The sequence below is a fragment of the Triticum urartu genome, chromosome 2 (genome assembly GCF_003073215.2).
Source record: "Triticum urartu cultivar G1812 chromosome 2, Tu2.1, whole genome shotgun sequence".
Taxonomy (NCBI): Eukaryota; Viridiplantae; Streptophyta; class Magnoliopsida; order Poales; family Poaceae; genus Triticum; species Triticum urartu.
In genome coordinates, this window is record NC_053023.1 from 692,669,137 (window position 1) to 692,674,780 (window position 5,644).

At 47.5% G+C, this 5,644-nt stretch overlaps 1 non-coding gene across 1 annotated transcript; it reads right to left on the minus strand.

Moving 5' to 3' along the window:
- Positions 1–5,319: 5,319 nt before the first annotated feature.
- On the minus strand, positions 5,320–5,400 carry TRNAL-AAG. Its single transcript has one exon. It is a non-coding gene; the product is annotated as a tRNA-Leu (tRNA).
- Positions 5,401–5,644: the final 244 nt, after the last annotated feature.

Below are 5,644 nucleotides of genomic sequence, written 5' to 3' on the forward strand. Positions count from 1 at the left end.
CAGCCTCTCAATCGCCCGGTTCCTTTGGTCTTCCTCCTTTATCCGATCCAGATCGAGACCCTTTCCAGATGCAAACCATAGAAGGATAGAAGGGTGAAGACGGCAACCAGCGCTCCAAGGCTTCTGCGTGCACCAATGCCCATGCGGCGACCGCCGCGACGGAAGGCAACACTGGCGATGTTTGTGCGGCGACAACTTTTGCAAGGTAGGTCATGTTATGCTGCGATTCAGTCTGCAAGTGGGATGAGACGCGGAAGTCCCACATAATGTCGCATCAACCCACATAATTATGTGGGATTAAGTGGGATGTCCACATAAAAATAATTGGGATTATGCGGGTTGCCACATATCCACATAATCTGAATGCAAGAATTGAAAATACAAAAAGTACATGTCAGGATAGAGCAAGTTCATACTGTTTACTCTCCATGTATTAAGACTACAACCTGTCAGGATACAACAAGTACATAATCTGAATGCAAGATAAATTGCATTAATACAACCTGCCATCCTTTATTTGCAGCAAGACTAAAGACAAAATCAATTGCAATAAGACTAGAGGCTACAGCAAGATGAATTTTTTCAGCTCTTCAAGATCTTCCATCACCATCAACCTGCCATCCTTTCTTCAAGTAGCAAACTAGCAACCCATATTTCCTGTCAAAAAATATGTCCATCAGTCCATTTGCATCATAAGAATCCATTTTACAAGATAACTTAGGACTTTACAAGAAACATTGGAAGTCAAACAAGTAGCAAAGTAGAAACATTCATCTTTTCTTCAGAACAGAAGGCAGATGAACATTTTGCAGTAAGAAGAATGCTGCTTGCTGCACAGTAGCTTAAATGATTCAAGGCAAGCACTGCAACCAACAGCTAGCTGATAATTAGAAATAGTGATTTTCATGGAGGCATCGCATATACCTTGATCTTCTTCATCTGTCTCCAATGATATGCCTTTAAATTTTTCTGGATCTGCAAAACATAAAACACAAAACACATAAATTATTAGATTAACTGTGGTTACCAATTTTCGTGAGGAATAAAAGAAAAACTTACTAACCATCTGTTCTCAGCCAGTCTTGTAGGCAAATCAAAGCTTCGAAGGTGGAGCAAGAAAGACTGCTCCTATAATCACTGACAATGCGTCCTCCAGAACTAAAAGCGGACTCGGAAGGCACCATGGACGCAGAAATAGCCAATATGTCATGAGCAATTGTAGAGAGGACCGGATACTTGAGAGAGTTGATTTTCCACCATTCTAATATGTCCAACTCTTTCTTCCGTGGATACAACTCCTCTTTCAAATACTGATCCAGCTCATTATTTGCTTGCCCTTTTTGCAACTGATATAATGATCCCACTCCGCAAGTGGATCATCGTCTTCTTCATCCTCCTCGGCACCACGACTCCCACAATCCTCTTGTTGGTGATGAACAGGAATCTCTTGAGAGTACTGATCGAAAAGCTTTTGGATTGCTTTGTTTAACTTATGCATCCATGTATTGGCGCTGGTGCAGCTGTGGGAGAGGTGGACGGCGGCGCTGGTGCGGCTACGATGGAGGTGGAAGGCGGCGCTGCGGCGTCCGTGGAGATGATGGGTGTGGGTGTTGCGGCTTCTATGGGGTAGGTGGACGGCGGCGCTAGATCGGCCATTGGGAAGGTGGACGGCGGCGCTAGATCGACCATTGGGAAGGTGGACGGCAGCGCTAAGCTGGCCATGTGGGAGGCGGCGGCGTGCCCTGCCCTAGTGGCGAAGAGGGGAACGAGGAATTAAGTGGGTCATAGGTGGAAAACGTGGGCCAGCCCACTTAGCCCACTTTCTAAATCGCAGGTTACGCGGGCGTCCACGAGCAGAAATTAAGTGGGTTTTTATGTGGGCGCCGTGGACGGCCCGTGTCCGCTTGCAGCCTGAGCTGCGATGACTTTGCACTTGTGGTTGCGACAGCTGCAACAATGTTGCAACGACACGTCAAGGCTTTTCAACACAGGTGGTGTTGCAGGTACAACAACTGCAACACTGACAATGTTTGTGTCAATGGCTTTGCGACGATAGCCATGTTGTGGGTGTGACGCCTGCAACATTGGCGGCGATGCTACATCGACCGAAGCAGGCGATGGTATTGCACAGCGGCGACTGAAGCAGGCGATGGTATTGCGCGGTGGCGATTGCAACATCAACACTTATGCAAGGCATTTGACCACATTGTGCAGGGATAGATTGGATGTAAGGACGGTCAATAACTAAGAGTTATCACCTGAGCGACGTGTAACACACGCACAGTGAGCCCACACATGTGCGCGCGATGAAGCTCTAGGCCTCCTCCATCTGGATCCGGCTTGCCTGCTCCCTCCTCATGCTCCCATCCGTGCTCCCACTCCATCCTACGGCTGTCTTTTTCTCTTTTTTCTTTCTAATCTAATCATCTCCCCCCTGATTTTAAGGGGGTGGGGCCGGGCCTTATTTTTTTCCAATCAAATCATGCCACGTATGCGGGAGCACGGATGGGCGCACGCCGGGGGAGCAGGCAAGTCTCGTCCCCTCCATCTAGGCGACCGGGCGGTTGGTCAATTATTTGACTTCATTCAGAGAATAGACACACATCTCTTTTGGCCCGTTGCGCTGGTAATACATAATGTCGCGAGTATATGAAGTTCCTACTTCACAGTTACAAAAACTAAAATTCCCACAAATCTATCATAAAAAAATAATGGAGAAAATAACAGTTTCAAGCCTTCGCATGTCTCTTCTTGCTTCATTTCCCCGGCGCCTCTTTCTGTTTCGTTAGAGCATCTTCAACAGCCGCCCAACGCGCCGCGTGCTAAAAACTACTTTGCCGCGCGTCCTTCGCCTGGTTTTGCGTGGCCGGCGGCGCTGGCTCCAACAGGCGCGCTAAAATGCAGCGCGCGCGCCGCTACAGCAACGCGCGTGACTCGCCGTGGCATTGCATATATTGCATTTTGGATACAAAATGGATTTCAAACATTCAAAATGCAATAAACATGACATAAATTTCACACAAACAAGTTGATAAATAAAAGTTCATGTCCACAAATTCATCCAACCAAGTTCAAAATGCAAACCAAGTTCATGACACAAACGAAAGACACATCAAGCCTCGTCCTCGTCTTTGTCCTCATCTTCGGAAGATGATTCTTCCTCCTCCTCATCGCGCACCGCATCACGTGAAGCTTCGGCAGTGTTGGCAAGATCTTCAACGGCATCTTCATGGGAATGTGTGTGAGGAGGCACACCGGAAGACATTCCGCCTATGGTGGCCGGAGGTGCACCCATGCCTCCCATGAGAGAAGCAAAACTCATGCCTCCCATAACGGCCATAGCGTCGGGGGGTGCTCCAAAGCCACCCATGCCTCCCATGGTCTCCATGGTAGCTTTAAAGCCACCCATGGCACCTAAACCGCCCACGGTACCTTCGAAGCCACCCATGCCTCCCATGGTGTCAAGGCCACGGTCACCCATTGCGCGAATCATGGCTCTTTTTTGGATCAAGACTTCTTCACGGGCAAGATTGACATACTCCGTTTGCATCTCATTAAGGATAGATGTGTCCAAGAAGAACAAGTGCTTCTCCTATTTCAAAAATCTAGTTCGCTCCTCATTGCTCACCTTCCTCTCCTCCAAAGCCACCTTCCTCTCCTCGGCCGCCACCCTCCTCTCCTCGATCGCTAACCTCCTCTCCTCGGCCGCGGCATCTTGGTTCCTTACCATTTTCCTCACCTCGTTGGCTTCTTTTCTTACTTTCACAATAGCTTCCATAACATGTTTGAGCTCATCATCTCCTTTCCTCTTCTTCTTTTTTTGCGTCTTTCTTGCACCCATCCGATCGTTTTGGCTTCGAGTATGAAACCAAGTTGGGTGTGGGCTTCTCTTGCTGTCATCACTTGATGCATCATCATCCTCCTCATCATCATCATTCAACTCAATTGTTCGCTTGCATTTGTTGCTCAAATGCAAATCATCCAAATCATCACGCTTCTTCTATTTCTCATCATCCTTCAACACTTCATAGCAATGAGGCAAGGTAAATATCCTTCCTTTCTTGATCTTCCCCTTCTTGGTTCTCTTCTCCTCTCCTTTGAACAAGTTTTGTGCAATGTTGTACTACATGAAAGCAAATAAAGTTAGCACTTCAAACACCAACAACAAGTATGATGAACATGGATGAAATGCCACTTACTCTATCATCCTCATTGGTGCCACTTGGGTTCAACTTGTCAACCGCCTTTTGTGCGGCCGCCCACTTTTGACAATCCATGTTGATTGTCGATCACCGGGACCGAAGTGATCTCTCGGAGCGGTCAATTCCACTCACGTTGCGAACATCAAAGTATTCTTTCATCCACCCCCAATAAGCATCTCTACTTTGATCACCTCCAACAGATGGATCCCTCAACACTTGCAACCAAGTATTGCATAGTAAAATGTCATCGGCGTTGGTGTAATTGCCCGATCTTCCTTTCGGCACGTCGACAATGCCCTCACCATCCTCGTCCACCTCGAACTCATAGTCTTCGAAACGCATGTCATTGGTTTGAGACCAATGCGAATTGTTGGAGCCAACACCCATAGTTGACATGTATGCATCATCGTTGACACTACAAAATGTATAGAACAATGCAAATAAGCTATCTATATGAATGCATTCAAAAAATAACAAGAAAAGAAAAGTTGGAAAAAAAATTCTACCTTTGGGGCATATCGTGGAACACGTTGTGCGCGTCGGCCGCCGGCTCAACGAGTGAGCTCGCCGGCGCTTCGGTAGCCGCCGCGCCCGTCACACGCCCTGCAAGCTTCTTTCTCCTCGCCTTCGAGGTGCCAGAGCTGTCCGCCGCCTTGTTCTTATTCGCGGATGTCTTCCCTTCTTCGGCCGCGCCGCATTGGCGATTTGGACCGCGCGCCCAACTACATATGCCACGCGCGCAGTTATTGCGCGCCCGCTGGAGCTTGTCTACAGATTGCGCGTGTGCTAAAATGGCAAAATTCACGGCGCGGCGCTTGTTTAACGCGGCTGTTGGAGATGCTCTTATGCATCTTTGTTCAAGACTTAGGCCACCTTGTCTGAAGATAGGAATTGGTTTGTGCTGTAGTGTGTGGGTGTGCTATCTGAATCTTTCTTGGTATGAAAAGCATGTCAATTAGTGGCAATTCGATTTAGTAGCTGGTCAATGCATGTCTCTGATGCGCGCACTCTTGATTTCCATGGGGGGGAAAAAGGTACTGTGTGTCTCTTATTTCCATGGGGAAAAAGTATTACTACATGACTCTATGTTTTTTTAGAAGATAGTAAAAAAATATCTTGACCAGAGTGGGATTTGAACCCACGCCCTTTCGGACCAGAGCCTTAATCTGGCGCCTTAGACCAACTCGGCCATCTGATCATTTTTGCTTTATTTTCACGTTTGCTTTCTAAAATACAGTACATTATTCCAGGTAACTTCCATTAGGCCACAAACCACCTCGCCCCAACCCGACAAAGGGAGAGCCACATGCTTCCTAGACCAGCGAGGCATTTCCCTGCAATTCTGCCTCTTTTTTGCAGCACCTTCAGACATTTTGATCCAGCACAACGAACCACCGTGATTCAGAAACCATCAACTTTCCAAGCCAACTATACAAATACCC